This window comes from Andrena cerasifolii, chromosome 6, assembly GCF_050908995.1.
Source record: "Andrena cerasifolii isolate SP2316 chromosome 6, iyAndCera1_principal, whole genome shotgun sequence".
In the NCBI taxonomy this organism is placed as follows: domain Eukaryota; kingdom Metazoa; phylum Arthropoda; class Insecta; order Hymenoptera; family Andrenidae; genus Andrena; species Andrena cerasifolii.
In genome coordinates, this window is record NC_135123.1 from 14,333,839 (window position 1) to 14,360,452 (window position 26,614).

The following is a 26,614-nucleotide window of genomic DNA, read 5'->3' on the forward strand; positions in this document are numbered from 1 at the left end:
TAGTCAGGTGGAAATGGAGCTGACTAAGTTGGAGCGTTGCTCGAGGATCAAATGGACCACCTCAATCTTCTTATCACAGTTTGAGTGTTGGTGATATTTGTTGAATGGGCAGATCTTTCGGAAGGGAATCGATCTTGAAAGGATCGGTGAAAACAAACCGCAGGGAGTGTAAGAATTGTTGGGCTTAAGGGGTTACAGCAGTCGGCAAGGTCAGAAAAAGAACGATTCTTTGGGAATTTATTTCAGAAAGTACATGCATATTTTCATGCAAAGGTTTTTGTATTCAGATGAGGGACACTTTAACAGGTTATTATATTATGCTTTGGTGTAAAAGTATTTATAGTGTAACCCCTTAAGTCAGTTTGATTTGTGTTGAAAGTAAAGTCGATTCCCTTGGCGTGGGAACACGGGAAAGCCAGTAGAAATGTTAATGTTTATTGTAGGAAGTTTTCTTTTAATTATGAAGACGATGGAATAACCCTACACTGCACACGTGGTCCTGACAAGCCGAAGTGAACAAAAAGGTGAAGACAAAGGAAAAAGATTTCATTTCATTTTGCTATAAATATTTTTCTTAATAAAGATTGACTGCAATAGATTAGTCTAAATATATTTTTTCTCAAATATCCATGCATTCCTAGATTCTGAGATTTTTTAGATACGAGCCAGTGAGGACCACGTTTGCAATGACGCAATTTTAATTCACGTGTGCACTGTAGGGCTAATAAACCTGCACATGCTTTCATCGATCTAAAATTTCACTAATGTATATTGTTCTGATTCACAAGTTGACTCCCCTCTAGGCCTCTTGAGGCACATTCAGCAGGGGTAGCATTAATCAAAGGGCTGGAGCTGCCGATCTGGGAGAGTACCTACGACGCTTCTGGCATCAGGAGGAGATTCCATATATTGCGTTACAATACACATACGCGAGATAGAAACCCAATGTGCATTAAGGGAATATGGACCTTTAGGTCAGACAGACTCTGAGATCCAACATGCCTCTCCGTAGCTTTCCACACACCCAACCGAGTGAAAATGGAGAAAAGGGCGAGACAAGAAGGCCCTGATTGCACTGTATGCGTGTGAATCCCAACGATTAGATGCATATCGGTGCAAGTGGTCGCTGAAGAGTCTCACGGAGGACAGTATGTAATTAAATCGTGGTGGGTCGGAAGCGAATGGCCAGAGGGCGGGTAATGCACGATTCCTAACGTAAATTGATTTGCGTTTACGAAACAGCTCGTCACGGTAAACTATCACCCTCTTGGGACACCGCATATTACATCGTTGACAAATATTTGCCTCTGGAGCACCGGCCCTCTCGAGTTATCTAGCATTTCACCTGTCTACAAACTCTTCGTTACATCTAAATAATTATCGCCGATTGGACGCGTCCATTCCGCGAGCATTGTGCCTCGTAAAACCATAACGGTTTCATTTCCAACTCACCGAGTGACGTTTCCTCGCGCTGGAGGGTCGTAATGAATCTTGTAATTAAAAGGGAAGAATAGGAACTCTCTATTACTAGACTGCATCAGTAATAGAGTACTAGATTAAATCCCATCAAAGGACAGACTGTACGAAGCGTAGTTAATTACCAAGAATTATTTATATACCGTACGAAGAAGCTTTAAGTCCAGTCATGCATGATCACTCAACAGATCCTCGAATTTAAGTGACATCGAATTAATAGCTCGAATTTAGCGACCCAAATCCAACGTGAATAATTAAAGTTGCCTAATTGCGATCGCTATTAATCACTCGGCCGGTCTCTACGCGACAGCGCGGATTTGTCAGAACGTCAAACGTTCGACGTAAAATAAATTTCGAGCCCCGTCGTTCGGGGGAAAGCATTCGGAAAAATTGGCCGAAAGCCTGCGCGCGGGTGAAATGAATTTTATTGCCGCCCATTGAAACCGTACACGCCGCGTGCAACTTATCGAAAGCTGGAAACGGAAATAAAATGATCAACAATGAAATACAACGCGAGCTGCAGCCCCTGAAATTCAAATAAAGTACCTGCCCGGCGAAACGGACTGTCCGGAGTGGCCGTAAAAATTCAGCTCCGCCAAGTGCTGTAAAAATAATGAGAAAACAGAAAAGAAAACGAAGCAGGAAAGTTGAATAGTTTCTCAAAGCCTCGCGGCCTTAACACGCGCGGGGATAAACATCCTGCGAAACTTTGATCGACGTGCTCGGGTCCCATCGAGCGGCGCGGCGGACGGTACGAGGCGAGGCGATAAAACAAGATCGCGGGACCTCGTCGAATACGTCAATCAGACGGCACCGCGTCGGTCGATTCGAAAATCAATGTTTACCTATCAGCTGGATAAAACATACCACCGACCGGTGTTATTATTTCAGCTGCGGCCGAGAGGCGTCAACGGCTGTAATTCCCGGATTTATCGCGTCATCAGCAGCCTCCAAGATGCATCTCGTCGAGCCCGGGGCCACTGAATTCACCAGCGATCGCCGGGGCTCGCTGCATTTTAGCCAGCGACGCTTTGATCGTGAAATATTTCACTCGTAATTCAACCGGGCGACACATCCATCCGCGGCCCCGTGAAATTGCAATTTCTCAGAAATCTATTTAATTTCCCGGCACCACGCTCAATTACAGGCCGAGATTTTCGTCGCCCATCGCGGCAACTCTCCAGTTATCTATTTCTTCGATCGGAACGCTTGTTTCGAGGTTGCTTTATTATTTCGTGATTAAATAGAGGATGATAGTATCTACTGATGAGTGGAGGAACAAGATTGCGAGTTAGAGATTGTAAATTTGCAAGCTGTATATTATGTAAGAGGAGTTATGTAACTTCGTTTTATTCGCGATTCTTATTTTTTTATTCAATTCTTTTATGCAATTCTTATTCGAAATTATACGCATAAAAATCTATTCGGATAATGCCCAACTCTGCTGAGCAGATGTTGTACGGATATATGAAAGTTCGAAGGGAAAGAGGAATTCCTGTATGCATCGAACATCTGGAAAGCAGAGTCCGAAAACGGGAGACTTAAAATGCAGGATCGAAGAATTAAAGGTTTCTCAGATAACGTTTTATTGCTCCTTGAGCCTCGTTTTATTGAGGAGCTTCTAACCAGTATTTCTAGTATTTCTGTGTGCCGAATTGAAACTCCAGATATTTTACTTCGCGGCACGCGGTGATAACACTTTTATCGCGAAGCACAGTTTTTCGTGCCACGTATATCAACCGGCGACAGAGAGACATTTGGTTGTACACCTATTTCTCACGACAACGATTCCATCCAGACACGTTTAACGCATCAAACACGAACAAAACGTTGCTTTGTCGACGAGCAACTGCGTCGGAAGAGATATTCAGGCTCCCCATTGTTTCGAACGAACGTTATTCCCGTCGAGTTTGAAATCTCAACGGAATGCTTCGCAGTCGTTTTTTTTTTTTTTTCTTTTTTCTTCTGTAACCAAGTAGATATGCGCATTCGGCGTGCAGTTTATAACGCGTGTAATGAGAACGAAACGGCAGCTTGCGCAGTGTCAAACGAAACGTAAGCACGAGTAATGAAAACATCGTTGCGCTGATGAACACGCTTCCCAGCAATCGAATCAATTTGGTTTGCGTCCGGCTGTCTGCCAGAAATCAACTACCCGATTGACCGGTGACAAATGAAATTTACTGTACAGCCTGCCATCGATTTTGCAATTAATATCTCCATCAACTACGCCGCTGTATAGATGTTTCGCTAACTCCGCTGCAACGGGGACACCGAGTATAATCATTAGTTCCCTTAAGGTCTCGGTCTAAAACTATCGAAACATCGATTTTTTTTTAATTCATTTTTCGAACGTTCAACCTTTCAGAATACGTGTTTAAAATGATTTTTTGAAAGTCGAAGAATTCCTGAAGTTATAGGAAGTTGAGTGACAACACGACCACTTGGCGCTCACGTAAAACTTTAAACGAGTCTTTCTTGAAATAGTGTTCTTTAAATCGGTAAATATCTCGAAATGTTATCATCCGATTCGATTGAAACTGTTTTTTATTTTGAAGAATATACTTACATGCAGTGGAGAAACCTCAAACATTTTAAAATTGTTGAAAAATTTGTATCTTTTAAAGGCGTTTAAAGGACGAAAACCGTAAGGAAAAGTGACATCAAATTTCAAGTGGCGTTGTTTTGCCAAAAAATGTTTTTGTCATTTTTAAAGCTATGCTCACTAGGGGATTACTTCAACGATTCCCCAGTGCCATTTGCAATGATTAATTACAGAAAAAATATATTTCTATAGTTTAAAACGATCTTAATCCAATGCAAAACGTCGCATTAAATTATCTGCGCTAGTTTTCCTTTCATTAATTCCTAAAGATTACCTATTCTACGGTGTAGACCGGAACATCCCGTTAAAGAGGAAAACGAAGGTGTAATTTGAGAATTTTAAAAAAATTGCTGCTAGATTTGTTAAATTTCATTTGCATAAGGTTCACTGGAAACGATCTTCAAAATAATGCGCGTGTAAAGAGTTATAAAGAAATACAGTTCTAGGTGCGCCTGGATACCGCGGCGTCTGACCATAAACGGTCCACTTTCACTTGATTTCTTACTGTACCGTCCCTCGTGCGTTCTAGCCGTGCAGATGAATTATTACAAAAATAATTCACTCGGCTATCACTACCAGCAATAACAAGCACCTTCACAATAAAGCACTTAATATTATTATATTATTCCAATGGCAAAATATTGTCTACAGTAAGGCGAATTAATTCCCCAACGAACATGTAAACCGCGGTACGAATTAAATATCGATGCTTCTAAATCAACAGCTAACCAACAACATTACCGGGCCCGTTTTAAATGTGCGTGGCCGAGATCTGCTCGAATAATTCTGCACGATTCGTTTCCCGTTTAATTGAATTTAATTTCCATCGATCAAGCGGCACGCGTTCATACGCTCCCAGCAACGAAATTAACTTTCATTTCATCAATCATTCCCCGGACGACCGATAATCTTTTGATCATGACCGAGCTCTTAAAATAGACCATTGTTCGCCGCGGTTGGACAAGAATTCCGCCGAGTGGTGCATAAATATTCGAATTAAATTAAACGCTTCCGCGAGCATAGCCGGTTTAATTAAAGTTCCCGCTCGCGGTAGACTTTCCACGCGCATCGCCCTGTATATCGCCGACTAGACTGTATTTCTTGTGTATTTCAAGGGGACCGACGGTTTCAGCCACGCGTGCAGATATTTACCGCGACAATTCGGATCGTCGCGCAGAAAAACCCTCCGCGGCTCTCAGAAACTTCGTAATCGAGTCTTCGCGCCAGATAAATTCCAGATGCAAATAGAAAGCACCTGCGGAGGAGACCTCCCATTCACTCGGCAACTTTAACAGTATGCATGCAAAATTAACGACTCGTTCTTCGTTAAGAATCTATAAGACTTAGTCGACGATGCAAATAGCTTACCAAGGATACATGAATAATATCATAGATTTTCTTTTGTTAAACTTCGAGTTGTGAAGAAGCCTCTCAAAGCTGCATTCTTCCTAAAAGAATCTTTTAGACAACGCGTGTATAAAAAGTGACAGAGTGCGTCTGACTACAGACCTATTTCCGTTGCTGCGCTACAGGCCCCACTTCTCTCTCGCTTCCAAGCGAAACTAAGTAGCTGAGATGAACGAAAGAGTTCTTCGAACAACAACATGAAAATGTACTTCGAATACTCTAAACGCATCGCTTCTTCGAAACCCGTTATTCCCTAGCAATAATAACGTTTACATATTGAAGCTTCTATCTAAAAATTCCACGCAGCTGTGCTCTGATAGACGAGCACTAGCAGCTGAGCTAAGAGGGCCGAGAGGAATCGAAAAATGTATATCCCCCCTTGGTCGTGCCCCTTTTGCATCGTCGAGCAAACCATAGGTTTCTTAATTCCCAACTTTAACCGCGGTCTTCCGATCTCGTGACCGTCTACCCTTATCAATCATCAGCCGCCTCTGCACTGCTCGAGTATCGTGATGCTCGAATAATACCTTACAAACTGTTCCGTGTCAGCCGAAGCACAGCCCTGAAACGGCGTAACACCGTCCCAGGAGAAGTTCCGTGCCCCGGTCGCGTTCCTCGCCGTGGCATGAACGATATTTTAAAGCGTAAACTTCACGCGAGCCTTAATAAGTTTAATAAACTTCGCTCCCAGGCACGGAGCCAAACGGCCCGGATGCTCAAAGGGACAGCCGCGAAAACTTATTCCTTTCCCCACTCGCAGCGAATCGATAGACCAAAGCTCCTCGAGGTGTAGCGTAGTAAAGGATCTTCGCAGAAGCCCTCGTTTTTTCTAGTTTCCTAGAGCGACGGCTGAAGGCAACCTAATTTCTCTGGGAATTAAAAAAAGAAGCAAGTATTGCGCGTATCATTTTGCACGTTTGTAGCTTTATTCTATCGCCTTTTAAGATTATGGCAAATAAAAATTAGTTAGTAAAATTATCAAATATTTGCAAAATTCTAGTTGGAAGGATAAAGCAACTTCTACTGAGTACGCCTGATATGTTTGAAGTGGATTTTAATGTACTGACCCTTTACTTATCCGACTATCTCTGCAAACATGAATCAAAGTAACTGCTTTTGAGCTATGTAAACTACTGCTGCGTAAATATAAACACTGCGTCATCACTGCGACCCATCGTCATGTTAGCTAATGCGTCACCTACCCAAAATCCTGCAGTCCTGCCCTATCCCGTCATCCCCTCTCTTACATTCCTAAACCTTTAAAACACCATTGCATTCCCTTATTCATGAGCATTACTATTTCAAAAGCCACCAGTCTTACAAGGGAACATACCGAACCCGGTAATTCAAAAAATTCTGAAACTTTGTGAGTATGTAGGGAGTTTACTCCTGATTACAACGCAATTTTTGTTTGCTGCTTAAATTCACTCTAAGGGGGTGTAATTGACACCTGGAAATCCGGTTATTTTCCGATTTTCTGTTATAACTCGTGAACTGTAAAATATTTTTTTTACCAAATGATAGATCTCATTAGAAGTAACTTTTGTTTTGAAACTTTTTATCTGTCACTTACAGTTCGCGAGTTATAATACAGAATCGGAAAATAGCCGAATTTTCAGGGGTTAATTTCACCCCCTTCGAGTGGATTTGGGCAGAAAATAAAATTTGCGTTGTAATACGGAGGAAATACCCTACATATTCACAAAGTTTCAGAATTTTTTTAATTTTCGGGTTCGGGATCTTCCCTTGTAAGCTATATTTATATTTCAAACCCTTTGCATACTATTCTAGAGACTTCAAACTAATATTTAGATGTAAGTAAAAGAAGTAACTTTTGTCTTGAAATTTTTTTCTATCTCTTACAGCTCCCGAGTTATAACACAAAATCGGAAAACAGCCGAATTTTCAGGGGTTAATTTCACCCCCTTCGAGTGGATTTGGGCAGAAAATAAAATTTGCGTTGTAATACGGAGGAAATACCCTACATATTCACAAAGTTTCAGATTTTTTTTAATTTTCGGGTTCGGGATCTTCCCTTGTAAGCTATATTTATATTTCAAACCCTTTGCATACCATTCTAGAGACTTCAAACTAATATTTAGATGTAAGTAAAGGAAGTAACTATTGTCTTGAAATTTTTTTTCTATCTCTTACAGTTCCCGAGTTATAACACAAAATCGGAAAATAGCCGAATTTTCAGGGTCTAATTTCACCCCTTTCGAGTGAAACTGGGTAGCAAAAAAAATTGCGTTGTAACCAGGAGGAAATCCCCTACAATGTTCATAAAGTATCAGAATTTTTTTAATTCTCGGGTTCGGGATCTTCCCTTGTCAGTTACGTTCGAAACAGTTGAATCTCCAATATCTTTAATTTAGCTGAATAAATATCTTCATAAATATTATTCATAAACGGTACTTCAATTATCCTTGCGTCCATTACAGGATCACGACTTTTGATTTTTTTAGGAATCAGTTCTGTGAAGAATACTGTTCTCTTCACGATGCTCCTATTCCGCTATAAATGTATATTTCTCCTCACAATTTTTCTTCTTACTCTTAAAACGTCACAGAAATAAAGCTACAAACGTGCAAAATGATTTGCACTATATTTGTTTCCTTTTTTAATTCCCGAAAAAATTAAGTGCTCTCTCAGCCGTCACACTAGAACGGCCCCTTAAGTGCTCGTAAAAAGATTCGGTCGAAATAGTGGAATAGCTTCTCGTTCGGAAAGTGGGAAAGATCCTTGCCCGACACATTTCCAACCACCGTTTCCTCGGACACGGCGGCTTCTATAAAAAGATCTTATCCCACATTTTCGATTTGCGTTTGCATGTAAAGCCGGCTCGTTTTCGGTCGCGCCGCTCGTTCGCGGTGGCTACACTTACGGCTGTCCGATCGTGAAACAGAAGCTGAGAGCCATAATAACAGCGGCAAGCGGTCTACTCGGCGAGGATGACGAATCGCAAAAATTGCCCCCGCTTTATTTTCGCTGCGCGTCGTTCAGCCACTGGGCCGGGAGGAACTTTCGAGCGTCCCCGTATCGACTGCCGAAAGTGGCTCGAAGTTCAAATAAATAAATCCTCGATCGGGAGAGAAATATCCGCGGGACGAGGCTGCTCGGCAGCCGCGGTTTATTTTTATTCGATGGAACCGCCGCGGTTGAAAGATGGTTAGATGACCGGGCGAGACTTGGCGAAAGCAAATAAAGGAAGTGTACATGGCCTCTCCCGCCGTGTTATCGAGGGCCTCGCTCCTTTTTCTCGCGGCGATACACGCGAGGGGCCGCTTCTTGCGCGGTCGAGAGGGTTCCTCGAGGAACAGGGTTCTCCGTTCGCTCGCGCCCTGATTCCGAATCCAGCGACCGCACACACGCGACAATGGTATCGAAGCCAGGTTATTGATTAACTCTGTGTGCACGAAGGAAACTGCACTTCCGATAGCCGAATCCGGGGGAGCACTGGTCTTACGGCCCAAGGGGAGCCCTGAGATTAAGATTCGTCTGGGAAAAGTGAAGGAACACGTACGCGCGTGTCTTCATCGGGAAGTAGTGATCGATTCCTACCCTTCGGCACGGGAAAGGGGTTCCTTTGAAACGAGAGGCGGTGCTGGGAACATTTTATTTCGAGGTCTTCCTTGCTGCCGGCGCGGAATAGCTCGGCGAAGTGACTCGATGATACTCGGGTGAAAAAGTAAATCTGTTAGACGGGACAGAAACGCCCGGAATTTATGGGAACACGATGCTTTCTCGGCTTGGGGAATTTTATATTCGATTTATGCGATCCCTGGGAGTGGGGAGCGGTGATAATCTATGCGGAGTATCGAACAGTCGAACGGGAGTTTCTCCGCTTCGTTTCCCATGAATTCGTGGATCATGGTTATCAGCGTGTTTTACGCTGCCTTGGAACGAAATATTTTAGAGCCGGATACCGTATCCTCCTTTGCGCTGCAGTTGCAAGTGAATCTATTGGTCGTGGGCGATTTATGAAATCTGCACGCTCGTGGTATTGTTTGGATGTAGGAGTATTAGATTCGCAAGCTCGGCTAATGAAGCGCGAGGGGTGTATGAAACTGTATTAAACGAGGTGAATAAACCGAAAAGTTGGTGGTGTGTGGCGCAAGGTTGGGGGACCGGATGGTGGTAAATAAATCTACTCCTTATCGTCGCAAGTCGAGTGGAAGAGAACGAGAACGTCGATGGTCGCTTCGCCCTCCTATCGTACCGCAGCATTCGATTTCAATGTGCACTCGCAGGGCTGGCGATATGTGCTCGCCATAAACAGTCGCCAACAAATCCGTTCAACCAAGTCGGGAAGGAAACACGCGGCAGATACAGTGTTTGAAAAAAGGAAGAACCTATATTCGTGATCCATTTCGAGCGACCTAGCTACCGCGTGCCTTTAAATATAGTTATAGTAGTTATACTTAGTCAGCAGGCGGAAAAGAGGCGAATGTTTGTGATTTTTTTTTGAAAAAGCGAAAGCACATATTTTTACGGAACCTTTTGCACTTAAAAGAGCAACATTCAAAGAACATTTGCTAATTTTTTCGTGGAAAAATATTTACGTTTATAACAAAAATACAATGACTTCCAAGAAGCCTTTTTAAAAACGTTGGGCAAGGTATCTCAAAAACTACTCATTTTTTTTATTAATAACCGGAATATTACTTGACATACAGCGAAACTGTTGTGGCTCAAATAATGTCAGGTAAGTAACATTTCGTAAAAAAAAAAATTGTTGTTGTAACTGTAATAGATTTTGCGTAATCGTATTCCAAAGTCAAAGTGCTACTACCGCCCCCAGTCTACCCTACAAACTCCCATGGAACGATCGCAAGCTGCAAGTAGATCAAGTACATCCGGGTCAGACACAGACGACTAGCTCGACAGCGGACACTTCTCGACACGTTATTAATAAACATCCGATCGAATTATACACGACGTAACGAAGACAGTTGGACGATGACCCAATAAATCCGCGGGAAGGGTCCGAGGCGTTTCGTCTCGAATCACGACACACGATCCCCGGACCGTTAATCGCGTTTAACGCCTAAGTCTCGCGTGGAACTGTCGCATCGCCGACGGAGCTTGCCAGTTAATTAAGCGATCGAGCCAACGATAAACACAAGTTGCCGTATAACTCACGATGGACGTAAAAATTGATAAAATCCCGCTGATAGCCGGGATTCGAGGTCCCTTGCATGATATCATCTCGTTAATCCTTGCCCCCGCCCCTATTCCCCCCGCGGTTCGAGAACTTCCACATACCCCCTGTGTCCGTGGCAACCTATTTTCGTAGATTTATTACCCCTACGAGATCTATTTCCACGTTACTCACTCCTGTCTACGTTTTGATCTACCTAATGGTGCTTCCTGGCAAGATTCAACCGCGATATTCTCGATCTTTTCTCGCACTGCTGGCGTCAAAGGCTTCGATTTATTTTCGCCCGGTGCCGTGGAGATTGATTGAAAACACTTGGAGAAAAGAATAGCGCCTAACTGACACCGGTTATGAATAGGGTATTGACTGGTTGGTAATGGCTTGGCTATCCCCGTCACTCCCAGGAGGACGAAAGGTGACGGAGCCATTGAAGGGTCACTCGGGAAGACGTCGAGTACAAATATCGCGAAAATAACCGGTGCCATATGAAACTACTTATCGAATAGAAATCTTGCAGCATCAATCCCTGGGCCTGTCGCGAGCGCGGATAAGCGTGCAGCGAATGGTCGCTGTGAATGCCTATAGAGGTTCACCGACTGCGGCTGCAGACACGATTAGGGGATTTCTGTACGCAGCCCGTTCTAGCCGCCGAAAGGCCTAAACAAACAGCGCACGTTTGATGCCAGATATGCGTTGGAAATCATGCATCATCCCCTACAATCCGATCCGCTTCACTTCCCAGCCACAGAATCCTCTAATTACCGCCATCGACGTGTTTCACTCTAGATTAATCCCCAATTAGCCTCTCAACTGCTTGAAAAAGGTCGCATTCCCTCCCCGGAAACTAATATCACGACCCTCGACGAACTTTTAACCCTTCGTTGACACTCTGGGTGCGAGCCACTCATAAACTGCTTTTCACGCTCTGTACCTTCCATATGCAAAATGAATACCTTTTCTCCAAAGCTGACTTACGAACTATTTTTTTTCTGAAAGTATCATATCCGAGCAACAACTCTGTAGATTTTTAGCTTTTAATATTGAAATTTGTAAAAGTTACAACTATTTAAAGATTTCCTTCGTTTTTTTCGACATGTGGTGATCTAGAATTTTTTTACAAGAACTGTGATTAAATTTCAATGAAACAAACTATTGGAATATATTCTGGAGACCTTAAAACTGATCCATGATTTTATTTATAACGATTGGATTGTTTAGATGATAATGGCAGGTGTTCAATAATTGCTCTGGGTGTGAGCCACCCAGGTGTGTCAAAGTTAATCGTAAAAGAAGGTGCGTCAACGAAGGGCTAACACAACCACTTCCAACCCCTAGTTCTCCGCGAAGGTGCGCTTCGAGGACCAAGCGTTGGGCTTTCTACGGGAAAGCGTCCAACAGAATGCGTCCAACGGCAAAATGTGGAATCCGATTGCAGCAAAGCGTTTCTTATCGACAAGCTACGGCGTCCTAGCAAAGCTAAGGGCATTTCAGAGGCACCGCGGCTGCTGCACACGATGCAACCCCGTACGTGCGTCACCATAGCAAAGAGCACCAGGTAGTCGCATAGTTAATGGCCACGCCGAGGGAGCATTATCGGGCGACCTTCGTTGACCTGCTTCGTCTTCGTCCCTAGCGCGCGTACTTCTGTGGTCAAAATAAACGTGGTTCGCGTCTATCGACCCAATTTCGCAGTTCCGAGCCAACCCTCTCCATACCGGCAATCTGCTGCCGCCACCCTGTGCAAGTCACAGTGCCATGTCGATTAACGGTCCCTCGATTAATTACGAGAGCCGACGAAAGGCTTCGCCAGTGCCTGGCACTGGATCAATTATTTTCAAAGTACAGTTAATCATTGCACAGATAATTGCGCAGCCCTCGGCCAACTTTTGCATGGCTCGTGGAATGGTCAGGGGTGTCTCGTTTCAGAATTATTCGGAACGAATTGAGGGAAGGCTTCGGATAGGCTCGTGTGGAACCGGAAGAAGGGAATGGCAGTTGTTTACTACAGCGGACGTTTTAATCAAGTGTGCCAAGCTGAGGGGTGTACGATGCTTTTAAAATGGCCCCGTCTTCCTAGGCGGAGCTGTTTAAGTAAGATGATCTTCCAATTATTCTGAACAGTGTATTCATGCGCGTAAAAGTTGGATCAAGTTTCTGTTCGGAACGCCCAGATTACAAGTGCAAACTACGCTGCAAGTTTAAACGTTGCCGAGTTTGACGAGAGTTCGCTGCTTGGAAATTTTACCGTCTCGAGAGGGCGGAGGCTTATGTACGTTGCACAGCAATGGGAACAGTGTCGTGGATAAATTCCAATTTCCCTTCACTCGGCGCGATTTATGTGGACGGGGCTGCTGATTAATCCTTTGATTACGAATTCGCTTGGAGTTCGCGTCGGTGTAACGGCGGGCGAGAAGAAACGAACGGCCGCTGATTAGGAGGAAGCGTCGATTCTAGTTAGGGTTTGGATGATTTTGGTTAACGGGCGAGCGTGAAACGAACGGGATTTCTGGGAACCAACGTGGCGAGTCGCAATGAAGTGGAACTGGACTAGAATCTAATCAGGACCTCAAGTACAAAGACTTGGCTGGAGGTTAACCAAGATCCGACCAAACGTTAATCGAGAGGCAATTGCAGACTAATTGGAGCCTGACCAAGATCCAATCAAGGGCAGACAACCTCCTGCAGATTTGCAGCAGTAAAACTCGAATAATACACGATAGTTAAGAGGCGAAGAATAATAGAAATAAATTCGACTAGAGGTGTCGCGTAGAGGCAATTTTCAACTCAGTTTTAAACTCTCATTCGATTAGGAATGGAAAGATATTATCTCTCTGCTATTTCTAATAATTAAATATCAAAGTGTTTAATGTAGTTCAGCTTCTAATAGAGTTTATACAAAAACCTACTTCTGAAGAAACCGCTTTTCGAATTCCACTATTCCCCGGGTTTAGAAACCGTTTTTTTAAATTAATTTGTAAAATTCAAAAACCGGTTTTTAAATTAAAAAAAAAACGGTTTTTAAATTAAAAAAAACCGTTTTTAAATTTAAAAAACGGTTTTTAAATTAAAAAAAAAATGGTTTTTAAAATCACGACAATCGCTAGCTTCTAACGCGGGAATCAAGACGCAGATCAGTTCAATTCTCAGTGGCTGGCCAGTAACGCAGCATTCTACTTAACACTATTCCTACCGACACTTCACGCATACCGTTCCTACCACGACCGGTCGAATGACCGGTCCTTAGCGCAACTTATATTTTTTAATACAGAATGAAGATAATAGCCAATTTGGCAGTATAAAAATATAGTTTCTTTTATTCAGAAGTATATCATGAACATACGTATATTTTCGGAAAAGTCGTGAAGTTTAAAGGCGATTCAATTACGTTGTACATAGGAAATTCTAATCGAAATTTTAAAAACGGTCCTTTGACCGGTCATGGTAGGAATAGTGTTAAAACGAATCGACCGCTATGCTCCCCTTTCGAAAAGAATGTAAAGCCTGACATCAAACGATTCACCTAGGTAAATCCCGGTTCAAAGGGGACGTTGTTTATAAGAGGAAGATTAATGCTGCAGGCACGCTTAAATATTTTATTCGCCAGAAAGTTCCCCGTTGTTCGCTAATTTCACGCCGGCGGGATTCCTAAAACGTAAGAAGAAACAGAAACAAAAGCTAAAGATCCGTGATAAGAAAGTGCACGCGACAGAGCACAGATCTACGAACGATACGGAAGTAACTCTTGTCTATGATCAGCGTGACCCATTTAAAATTCACTGAACCCCGAGAGAACTTTTCTTCGTACAAAGAAAACCTCGGGAAACGGGCTGAACCCTCGTTGCGCGTCTCTGGACAGTGGAAAAAAATGAATTTCCACTCTCGCCCTTGCGTTTCATCCCCCGTCCTTCGCGAATTAGAGAACACCTAAATGCTCTCACGCATAACAAGACGCGGCATTTCGCGATGCGAGTAAAGCGTCCGACGTAAAATCGAACATGGGATTATGCGGCCGATTTATGAAGATAAATGTGGGCGGCTGCTATTGCCGCGAAGATATTTAACAGGCTTCATCTGGTGTTACGGGTACACCAGACTGCATCACGATAAAATCTTTAACCACGATCCCATTAAACGATAACGCGACGTGTTAAGACTCGTGCTCTATTGCAATGTTTAACGTCGCTCGTTCAATCGTCCAATTTTATTCAGCCTAGCCGTCTGACGCGAGGCTTCAGAGACGGGAAAACGACGAAGACTTATCCAGAATTGTGATATCTCTGATTTATGTGACAAGCAGACGTATGCAAATTCTTCGTTATAGAACTACTAACTCCAGTGGCGCCCTCAGGATTTAATCTTGCGGGAGCCGAGTTTAACAGGTAAAAATAATATTCAATTAAATTCATTAGGTGAATATAAAAATTTATTTAAAGAATAAAATCCAGTTTTTTTATTTTTAGAAAGCCTCTGGGTGCGCCACTGACCCCAAAACTCCTTTACTGCTTTTCAATTCGAAACTTCGTTTTCGAAATATAAGTGACTAAAGTTTCTAGTTCCATTGCGATCTCGAGTGCGCACCACAAGTTGGGCGGAGGAAATTCAATCCCTTGTGTCTAGGGAATGAACCCTTGCGCCGAAGATTGGTAAAATCCGGTGAGAAGATGATAGAATACGATTATAAAAAGCACTGGATTTACTCTGGTCTATATTCTGTTCACGAAGATGAATAATTAATTTGTGGCTCGGTTAATGGCCTAGTTTCTGTCTTCCGAACTCCTCATAAATGGACGCCGCCACCTATGGGCCTCATCGCACACCATAGGCCGTTGCCTAAATGCCGGTTGCCTACTACAATACTTAGTTAGCATACCAAAAGGAGTAAAATTAGCGAGCGTCCCAACATTTTATCGCACCTTCAATTCTAAGGGGCAACCTAACCGAGCTGCCCCTGTTTGTCCCGATGGGAACCACGCGATCCCCAAGTTCCCCAATAAACTTTTTACACTCTCCCTCTGCATATCGCTGCTCGTAGTGGAATCTAAACGAGATCCTGCAGCGGGGCGCGCGAGGTCCTGATCACTAGCCAGGCATCGCGGCGATCGTTAGACGAATTTATCGAATTAAGACATCGCCCTGGCTAGCACCGCGCAGCTAGCACGCCGCGCTGCAAAGTGTTACGCGCAAAGTGCACCGGCGCTGGAGCCGGCCGGTTGCATGAAGTTGATAAATGGCCGTTTTGTAATGAAACGATCGTTGCCGCGATGAGAAATCACCAAAACGAGAGCACAGCGAGCATGAGGTCTCAGATTGCGCGGCGGCACATTTAAATTTCCATGCACGAAACGATTTGCATGACAAAAGCGCCGGGGCACGGAGGCGGGGAATAAGAAGAGCGTCGAGTGAACTGGCCGCAGCTCGATTCTTAATTTCAATCATCCCTCGGCGATGTCCTAACTAAGCAGGCATCAATTGCAGCCGCGTAAATGCACGCCAAGTTACAATCGTGAACGTTGAGAGAGAACTTTCCTTTTCGGGAAACAATAAACGGCATTGGAGCTATCGATCCCGTTCTGCAAAGTGTTCCCTTCAATTGGATACACCCGACTCTCGATTTCCACGGTAGATTGGCACCGTGCAGATCGCGACTAATATTTTCATCGGGAATAAAGGTCACGCTTGTAATAGAAGCTGTACAGTTTGATCTATAAAGCCGGGTCCAGAACTGAATGAGTGTACGGTGAGCAGGCTGAGCGCGCACGAATATATTGATGTGGACGAATGAAACGGTAGCTAGGACCGCATGCTTCTTAGGGGTGTTCGATTCCGATTTGATTCATCAGAAAATCAATTCTTTTGGTTAAAAGATCGATCTTTTGAATCGATTCTTTTGGTTAAAAGATCGATCTTTTGAATCGATTCTTTTGGTTTAAAAATCGATCTTTTGAATCGATTCTTTGGTATTCGATTTTCCCCAGAATCGATTCTTCGATGTAAGAATCGACAATCGATTTTTTTTCCGTCTGGGGGAATTAATTGCCACTAGTGAAAGGACCAAACTACTTTTTGCGTAGGTTTTCCTGGTCTTATACGTTTCCCGCCATTTATACGCGATTCCTGCCAAATTTATACAGGATTAGCGCCAAATTTATAAACGATTCTTATGTTCTGGATGACTCTGGATCTTTCTTTACCATTCTTTCTTCCTGCCTTGTGTGTTTACCAAAGCCGGAAATATTTTAACTGATCACAGAAATAGTTTATCACCTGAACACTTACAGCAATTATTGTTTTTAAATTCCTCATCAATGAAAGAATGACAATTACATGATGAATAAAATATTCAAAATGAATGGCAAAATATTTCTTCTATTCAATACAATGCCCTTCAACAACTACCCCAAATTGTTTCTTATAAAAGTATTTTTTATATCGATTCTTTCAAAATTAATCAAATCCGACTTCTATGTATGTACATGTATTAATTTTGGAAAAAAAGTTTCATGGCGATTCTTTTCATCTCGATTCTTCCAGAATCGATTCTTTGGTTCAGATGTTTTAGTAGGATCGATTCTTATAATTCAATTTTGAATCGATTCAAGAATCGATTGTTTGAGGTGAATCGAACACCCCTAATGCCCGGCTCCGCGAGAGAAATAATAGGACGAGGCACTCACCGAGGACTACGACGCCGTATCTCGCGACGGAAGCGTGGACCAAAGCCTGAGCTGATAACTGCGCACGTTTTATCGTGATCGATGGAACGAATTCAATCACTCTGTAGACAGCGTCGTTCCGAATTCATCGCCCTCGCAGCGCCGTAACTTCTCGCGACGAACAGCAAGTGGTAGTCGTCGTCCATAAAACACGTGTTCCTTTTACACGTTATCCTTCTTCAATTCCCTACCAAGCAACACCCTCGCCAACTCCAAAGTTATTCCCTTGCCCGCCGGGGAACAGCTTCAAGCGCCAGGGGATGTTCCTTTCACCCTGCTTCGACTCAACACGCAGCATTTATCTTCAACCTTATAATTAGCAATGTATCTTGCGCGGTGTCCAAACTGGAGAGCCACGTTCTCGCCGACCCAGCGCAGGGATTATGTGTAACAGTTTCTCCTTCTGATCGAAGGATTCACCCTTTTCAGCCACGAGAAGTGCCCAGGCAATTTCGAGGTAACGTCGATCGGGGGAAGCTTGCGTCCTTTGTAAAACTCTTGCATCTTCGCGAGCACTGCCTCCTTTCTCCTGTGTCGTTCAAATTGGACGGCTGTAAGCGAAATGAAAAATCTTTAAGTTACTTCGCCGTGCGTGTCTTTGAACAGAGGATCGCTTTTCAACGCGAAGAGTCTTTCATTCGAGATGCAAATTTCTGAAGGCTGCACTTCGAGAATCGTGTGACTTGAGGGGCCACGCCACGGTAATGACTCGAAAAGTAAAGGTTTCTTTGGAAATTTATTAAAAACAAACTGCGGGATGAATCTTTTTTAAACTCTCAGGACTTTTTATTGGATACTTAAGTTACGCGAATATATTTTTTTAAATTTATTTTAAGCGATTTACAAGCTGTACAGGACCGGTATATGTATCAGACCTGCAAAAAATCTCCCCTGACATGGTTGACAGTTTTCCGACGAAACGGTTCTTCAGAAATGAAAAAAGCGAACACTTTTAGAAACTATGCGCGCATGGCTATGGCACGACAGATTCGATTTGGAAAATTTTGAAAAAATGACAAGATGGAGAACCTCTGAAAAAGAATTGTGAAATTTGGTTCTAGTAAATTAACCTCTTTCGTTGACAAAAAAAATCTCCCGGCGTGTCATAGCCATCCGCGTATAGTTTCTAAAACACTTTGGTTTATTGATTTTAGAAGCACCGTTTCGTCGGAAAACTGTCAACCAGATTTTCTGCAGCGCAAAGTTACTGGTCCTGTACAGCCTGTAAATCTGCTTGAAATAAATTCAAAAAAAGATATTCGTGTAACTTAAATATCCAATAAAAAATCCTGAAAGTTTAAACAGGATTCATTACGTAGTTCGCTTTTAACAAATTTCCAAAGATACCTTTACTTTTCGAGCCATTACCGTGGTGCCCCCCCCCCCCTCCCAACAAGATGAACAATTTAAGAAAAATGGCCATGAATTGATCTTGGAAAACTTTAAACAGTGTAACGCGTAAAGAATAATGTTGAATAACCTTTTCACACTTCCTTCGTATATTCTACTATTTAATGATTATTTCACTCATCTAGAACCTCCGTATTAAGATTTCTCATAATCTGCATTAAACGCTTATTTGCGCGACACAACCTCTCCTTTCATACCAGACAAGCCAAGTACGCACGTCTGGTTGCACTTCAATGAAGGTTATGCGTCCGAACTTGAAATAAATCTCTGGAAAGAAATGGCGGGAAGCGTGGGTGAAACGTTTCGACGAGTCAAACGAATTGGCTAGACGTTGATCCGTAGTGACGTGCCCGAGACAACTGTTGCTTTCGTGAACGCGATAGGCTCCTTTCGATCTCCACATTCGATCATTTCCCTGACGACTAACGCGAAGTACATAACCTAATCGAGATCGTGCACTTCACCGGAGAAACTTTTTTCTGTTTCCACTCCGCGAGAGCTTCGTCCTTCGGCGTACGACCTCGAACCACCGCGAAATATCATGCTTGTTTATTACTCGGAACGTTAACGTGTCCGAACCGGAAAAAGATTCTCTCAACGACGATCGTAAACAGCATTTTTCGCCTGGAAATCGCTGTGTTTGCGAACGCACGCTTCGACGCACCGATTTAACGAAGTATCGCGTTACATTTCCACGAATTGGCTGGTGGACGCTATTCTAACTGAATAACAGTTCGCCTCTCTGTCACTCTGCTTTGCAGGAACAAGTTTTGCCTCAAGACCCTTTCTGACACCCAACACTGCGTCTAACCCTAAACGATCCGTGAAATTTCTAATGGAAACGTTTGTGAAATCTTACTTGATTAGTATCGAAATCCACGCTCGCGGTCCCGTCAATTGTAGTCTTTGGCTGCTTCCCCTCGTATTAAATAAAAGAACGCGATGTAATGTAATAGACGATTACTTCGAGACGCATTGTCGCTTTAGGGAGACAGCCGAGTGATTTGTTCGCCAATTCTGTTCACTGTTGTCGTCGAATGAATTAAAAAGCACACGGTTGGTTCTACGTCTTATCGGTCAAGGGCACGAGACTCGTATTCCTTGGCATTCGGTGCGATACAACTGGAAAATATTCACAAGATAAACCGAGGGACCTTTTTCCGAAGGAGAACTTCAAAAACTGTGAATCACGCGGCCGCGCGGCGGCAACTGACGCTTCTACGGCTGGAAACGTGACTCGAAGTGCGCGCGCAACCGGTACCGGTACGGCGGCGCCACTGCTTTCCTACCCTACCCTACGCAAAGGCCGCGTTCACATTAGTCATTAGTTGCTTCACCTCAAGTCGCTCGAATTCAAGTAACTTGGAGCTGCATTACCACCGTGAGCCTGCTATTTAGTTGACTTTGTAGGTTGGATGCTACCACGGGGTCACTACGTGACTACACTTTTGCAAGACTGAAATGGATGTATGCATGTATATCTGAAAAAGAAGGAAACAGTTCGGCTGGTCACACAACAGCGGCCAGGCGACTAGTGTCGTGCCGTCTCGAACTTTCCTGTTGCCAGGCCGTCCCTACGGTCGACGCGGCGTACGCTTCGCGAGAATCCCACCGTTCTCGGTTCTTACAACTTGAAATATCCTTTCCGGTTTCTTTCGAGTCTCGAGCAAAGTAGAGATTCCCTCAACTTTGCTTGCCTTGAAATACTACTCGACTAATGTGAACGGGGCTTAGGGGTCCGTTTACACCGCGCAACAAGCCGCTCCGCGCGGCAGGATTCTAATGTTTTTCGTATCCCCTAACAAACTTTGAAAATTAGCGGTGTTCTATTGTATCATAGACATATATAGAGAGAGCGTAAGCTGAGGGGGAGGGGAGTGGAAAATTCGCGGTAAGAGGAGCGATACAGGCAAATCGGGTAACGCAGTGGTTATGCATGCCGAATGTTTCCGACGCTAACCCGACGTGCCTATCTGACCACTGCCTTTCCCCCTCCAAGCCTACCGTTCCCCTCGCCGACAGTCCCAGCTTCTGCTCCGTCTATACATATCTATGTATTGTATACGCGATATCTTCTGCCATAACCTAATTCTAGAGAAAATAGCGGGAACTCTGTCGAATACCTACGCACTTATGTCAAACAATCGTCACGAACATTTATACCGTCAACTTCTTGCCTTTTAGCAATTATATTCGCCTAACTTCGAAATTGACAATAGCAAATACCTGTGAGCTACGGTTATCTTGGAAAGTATATCTAATAGACTAAAAAAAAATGTACTTACGGAGAAAGACAGTGATCCTTGTAGGAACTCGAAATTCCGACCAGCGTATTGCAATTCGACGAGATTCGTCGGCTGGCGTCCACTTCTCCATCGCTTGACCACCTGGATATTAAACGTGAGCAAACTAATCAATCTCACGACTTCATTAAGGAATACAATCTAACGATGCGTCCAAACAGTCGCTGAAACTTTCTGAAGAAATATGTGACCCGTGCAAATCCGCTTCCTGCGCTACGCGAGCCACGCCGGAAGTAGAAAACGCGATACTAAAATATCGAGAGAGTCGAGATGAAATCGATACTAATAATCGCGACCACGAAGAAGACTCGAGGCGGATGATAAAATTACAAATTAAGACCGCGAATGCGGAAAAAAGAGACGATCTAGTTTCGCGTTCTAATTCATAATAAATATACTCGTTGGGTCTGCATTTTAATGACAGGTCGAGCGTTCATGTTCCCTCCCGCGTAATCGTTTTTTAAACCGCGGTTGGGAAAGTGTATCGTGCTGTCGAGTCGTAGAGCCCGTTTAAGCGGCGGCGTTCATACAAGCGCACGACCTCGAGGGTAGCAATTTAACTGCATAATTTATTGTCGACTCGTTGCCGTTACTGTCAAATCTAGCCGCCTGTCATTACCGGGAGCACGTGAGGCGTGCTACTAACAGTCACGTGAACAACGGCAATCTTTTTCGCCGGCTATAATGAATCGACATCATTTTCTAAATAACAGAGTACCATTATAAGAGGAGAAGGGAGGGCAATTAAATTTTACCTAGAGCGGGAACGGCGTTGCAGCGCGCGTGCTGTTTATTAGATTCGATTTCTGAGTAGAGACGTTGTTACCAACACGTAACTTCGATTGAATTTATACCGTGCGAGATTTCGAAATTTGCAATAAGCATCACCGACCTTTAAAAAGACACGGAGATTCGCAGGCTGTCCGTTTAAGCCGCGAATCGCGCGTACACGTCGCGCATGCGCGCTCAGCCGCACCACTGCGAAGTGGAACCGCGAAACGACGCGCATATTCAAAACCGTCGCGAGTCCGATCATGGAAATTAAACCGGGGAAAGGAATTAGAAGACCGGGGAGAGTAAGTAAAAACTTATTCGCCATTAACAAACGTCTACCTTTCTCACAAAGCTAATGAAACTTTATTCCGCCCGATATCCGGGCGAGGTGAACGAGATACACAAGGCGCGAAAGAACTTTCATAAGCATCGTTAGTTTATTAACAATGTTACACGCACAATCATACATAAAACAACCTCGATTATAGATATTTATGCCCCTTCGTTTTACAGAGACGGGGCCGCGCTATACTGTTTCTTAAGTCGTTATCTGTATGCCATGTCCGTGTCGTGTGCCAGAGTACACCGTCGTGCAGTTCGGCACCAATATTACTTTACAAAACGCAGGATGATTTAAACTTACGATGAACAGAAAAGGGAAGAAGAAGAAGGCAAAGTAAATGAAGACGACGAAGAAGGGCCGGGGTGTAGCAAAGGGGCCGGAGGGGGGCGGGTAGCGAAATGGAGGGAAGGTGGTCGAAACTGAATAGAAAAGGAAACGAAAAATGATAAATGTGCCCCCCTCCACATATAAAAATTACAAATTATATCCAGCCGCGCTGGACCGTTTATATTATACATCTTATAAAACTGTTTCCTTACGTATCGTTTTTTTCCATTTTTCTTTTTTTCTAACTTCTTTGCGGCAAGGAACGAACGGATATCTACATTTCCCGTGTAAAATCGTCGAAATTTTATACGTTGGTGTTCTTTTTAATATAATAGGTAGACGATCTTGTCCAACGGCTCTGAATGTCGCACAGAAGGGAACGGGAATCGTCAACCATCGCCTACCCGTCGACAATCAGAGCCTCAACGGCTCTCTTCTATCTCTCATCTCTTCTTCTTATCGCAGATAAACGTATTACTTTTTTTTTTTCTTCTAAGGTCCGTCTGTCTCTTTCTCGCCCTTTCGCTCGCGCTCAGCTAAACAATACCGATCGTACCGGGAAGATTAAGGGGAGCAGATGGACATGCCTCGTCTCTGCTTCTCGTCCTTTTGTACAATCATACTTCGGCGCCCGGGCGGCAGAAGCTGCGGAGATCCGCGGCGCATGCACAGATGCAACGAGGAAACGCATCCGAATCGCGGGACTTCTTTGAAAATTCATCATCATCGTTCTGCTTTCTCAAACCCTTTCTTTTTTTTTTTTAACACTTTTTCTCCCTCACGACTGTTTCAGACGCCTCTGAACAGCAGTACGATCGGCGAATCCTGCGACGCGGACGTTTGATGGTCGCATGTGGGGGGTTTGGAGGGGTGGTTTTAATTTCGCCTTTGTTCGCGCCACACGCGAGACTCGAGGACCTCGCTCGAGAATGCTACATCCGTACATGTCGCTGGGAATTTATTTCTTCTTATTGTTCATGGAGGACAGCCCCCCGTGGCTCGAACGATACGCGAACGAGAAAAGGAAAACGATGCACGCGTTACGATCGGCGGGAACGGTGAATAAAAGCACGCGCGTCGCGTCGGCGACTGTTTTCGTGGATCGAATCGAAAACTTCTCGCCTCCTTTTCTCGCATTTCACTTCTGGTCCACGAAGAAGCAACTTCTACGTCCGCGAAAAACAGATGAAAAGTCTATTATTTCTCTCTCTTTCTCTCTATTACAATATTTCATTATGCATCACAATGTTTCATGTACCTCCGTTCGCCGTCCGATGACCCGGTCATTCGCAAATTCTTATTCCACTCGAAATGTTCGCCACCCTGAGCGAGAGAATATCGGCGTCGTTGGGGTACGATAACTCAATTAAACATGTCGATTATCATCCCTCCTTTTCGGTGAGCGATTAATCACGTCCGATTAACGATTCCGATTAACAGCCTCGAGGATCACCGTGGCGCACGTGCCAGCAAGGATCGACGAGGGGAGGCACCGGTTCCGATCGGCGGTTCGAGGAATACTTCGCTGCGCCCCGTTCTACAAGCGCGAATCGTGTCGCGTCCAAGAGCAAAATGAAATCGAGACTGCCGTAATCTTAAGAACAAAACAAAATGGTAAACGAAAATAAGAAGAGCAAGCTGATTTACATATATTTCCGAAGCTTATCGGCGTAACCATCGAGAAAAAGAAAAGAAACTACGATCCGGAGAGTTCGCCAGCACACCCGTTTTCTCCTAATTTTACATATCACGGCCGTTGTGCTCCCTTTTCTGGAAAGCTGGCGGGTTTCGACAAACTATCGTCGCGTGTCTCGGTGCTCGAGAACACCGTCCGGTCGATCGCATCTCGTTTCGCCCGTCTGAATACAGAATCGTGTCGGCGTTCGCAGAGAAAAAAAATAGGAGAACCTACTCGCAGATGGAGGATACACGTCGAAGCTACGCTATTCTCGCCGCGCGAAGCGGCGCTCTACGGTCGCTGAAATGGGAAACGAGAACGGAACTCGGGGGGTGGCGCGGAATCGAACGCGGGGAAGGCGCTTCCGGTTCCCCGAGCTCTGAGAGGAGCAATAAATAATAGTTACATGAATAATCATCGTCCAGCAGCAAAGTAATCATTACGCCTTGGTTAACTCGATCGAAACCAATTCGATTTACAACAGCAACGATTCGCTCGCCTCGAATCGTTTCGTTTTTCTGTATATATATACATATATATGTATCAATATATCTCTATCATCCCTTTCTCTCGCTCCCTTTCAAATCTCCTCCTCCTCTCATTCTACGCTTAAAGAAGCAACTGGCTACAGTATCGACCTACCAATGTACTTCTGTTACGACGCATACACATTCTATACTTTGCATGTAAGTAATGCCTATTTTCCAAAAGTATGTATGAAATATACTCCGACCGGAAGAATTACTCCGCGGCCCTCGAGAACATCATTGGGCGTCGTCGATGGGTTCGTTCCCCTTCGTTCCTCCTCGGCATAATCAACGAGGGGGGGCGACAAGGTCGTTTCAGAACTGTCCTTCGTTCAGACGCGCCCCCGCCGATACCTTGACTCGCGGTCCCGTTTGCCTTACAGTGTGAGAAAAAAAAAGGAAATATTTTGTACTATCGATAGAAGTCGGAGAGATGAGTCAAGGTACCGCGGCCACGTGTCATTATCCGTTGCGTCGCCGTCGACGACTAATGCAGTATACATACACGACTTTTTACGCGCAAGTTTCACGGTTTATTTGCATTTTACCCCTTTCGACTCTCGCTCACTGGCATACTTTCTAGGGCGAAACATTAATGGAACAAATATCGCCGTCGACGTGCAGGGCGTAGAGAAGATAACGCTGCTTTTACTAATTTAATATTTTTTTGCGCATTCCTCAGCGAGAGCGCGAAACTTCACAAACCATATATCGCAAGTGAATAGTTTCTCCACTAAAGATTGTCTTTTCGATGGTTTTCCGGTTTATCTGCGGATAACGCTTCGGTTTGGAGTCGTTAAAATGAATTTCAAGAGAGACCTTTCGAACCAATATCCACCGATTCAGAATAGAATTGTCGACGAGAAATGCAAGCGCTACTTCTTTCACACCCTGTATGCGAGTGAGCTTGCTCGATTACGCATGCACGAATACCGAACAAATAAAATACGCGCTTTTGACGTTTACAAGATCGCCGATGAACGAGTCTCTTTTCCTGTGGTGTAGCGAGAGAATCGCCGCTGGACGAAACCGCGCACGCGGATTCCAGTTGCGCGGGGCCGGTTATCGGATGCAGGAGAAGAGAAGCGACGCATTTTTCTTTAATGTTTACGACGAGTCTTCGGCCACGTCAAGGCCGTCGCCCACTAGGCCGAAGAGCGGCGACCAAAGTATCATATGAGCGATGCGTGGTCGCTGCTGTTCCATGATATGAGCGACGCGTGGTCGCGGCGCTTCGGCCTAGTGGGCGACCTCCTTTAATCCTATTGGTACATTGTTACTTCTTCCCTGGATCTTCTCCATGATCCGTGCGCCCGTGAAGAGGTGTGGTGGTCTAGGATCGAAAGCCGCATCTTTGCGCCACCACTCTATTCCTCCTTTATTTCTTTCTAGCTGTGTATTTCGTTGGTGATCGTGTCCTCTCGGCGCTACCGGGTGTCCACACGCGATGTTGGTCATTTTCCTTTCTTCCATTTAGTTATAAACGTCTGATCCGGTGAGGTTGACGCACATAGGCAAAATTGAAACTCCAAAATACACACGAGTATATAATTGGGTTATACGTGATGTGCACTTAATGAGGTGTCCTTAACGATTAATCCTTACGCCGTATTTAATTATATGATGCTTATGAGTTTATGAGCTACTAAAGGAAAAACATACACCCACTGAAAGATTATATCGTTATTTTAACGCGATCGCCCATTATTATACTCGGGTCGCCGAAAAAAGCTACGACTGCGCTGCGCACACGCTCAGCGAAGGCAACGATGTTCAAATTAACCGAGCAGCCGAGACGGGCGCGAAAATTCTCTTCGCTTCTTTCTGCTCTTCTAAATTAATTATAAAAAGTACGTCCCGTTGCGATGAACATCGTCGCACACCGGCATCCCA

General features: G+C 44.2%; 1 protein-coding gene across 4 annotated transcripts in view; it reads right to left on the minus strand.

Moving 5' to 3' along the window:
- Dh31-r (Diuretic hormone 31 Receptor) overlaps positions 1-19,991 on the minus strand; it is a 163,236-nt gene extending 143,245 nt beyond the window's left edge. For 2 of the 4 annotated variants that reach the window (XM_076815798.1, XM_076815801.1), the window contains exons 1-2: positions 19,629-19,990; positions 17,321-17,910 (exon numbers count right to left, since the gene is read on the minus strand). The gene's annotated coding sequence lies outside the window, so the exon portion shown is untranslated. Of the gene's footprint in view, positions 1-17,320; positions 17,911-19,628 lie in introns of all 4 variants that reach the window. The other 2 variants (XM_076815803.1, XM_076815804.1) reach the window with 2 other exon arrangements.
- Positions 19,992-26,614: the final 6,623 nt, after the last annotated feature.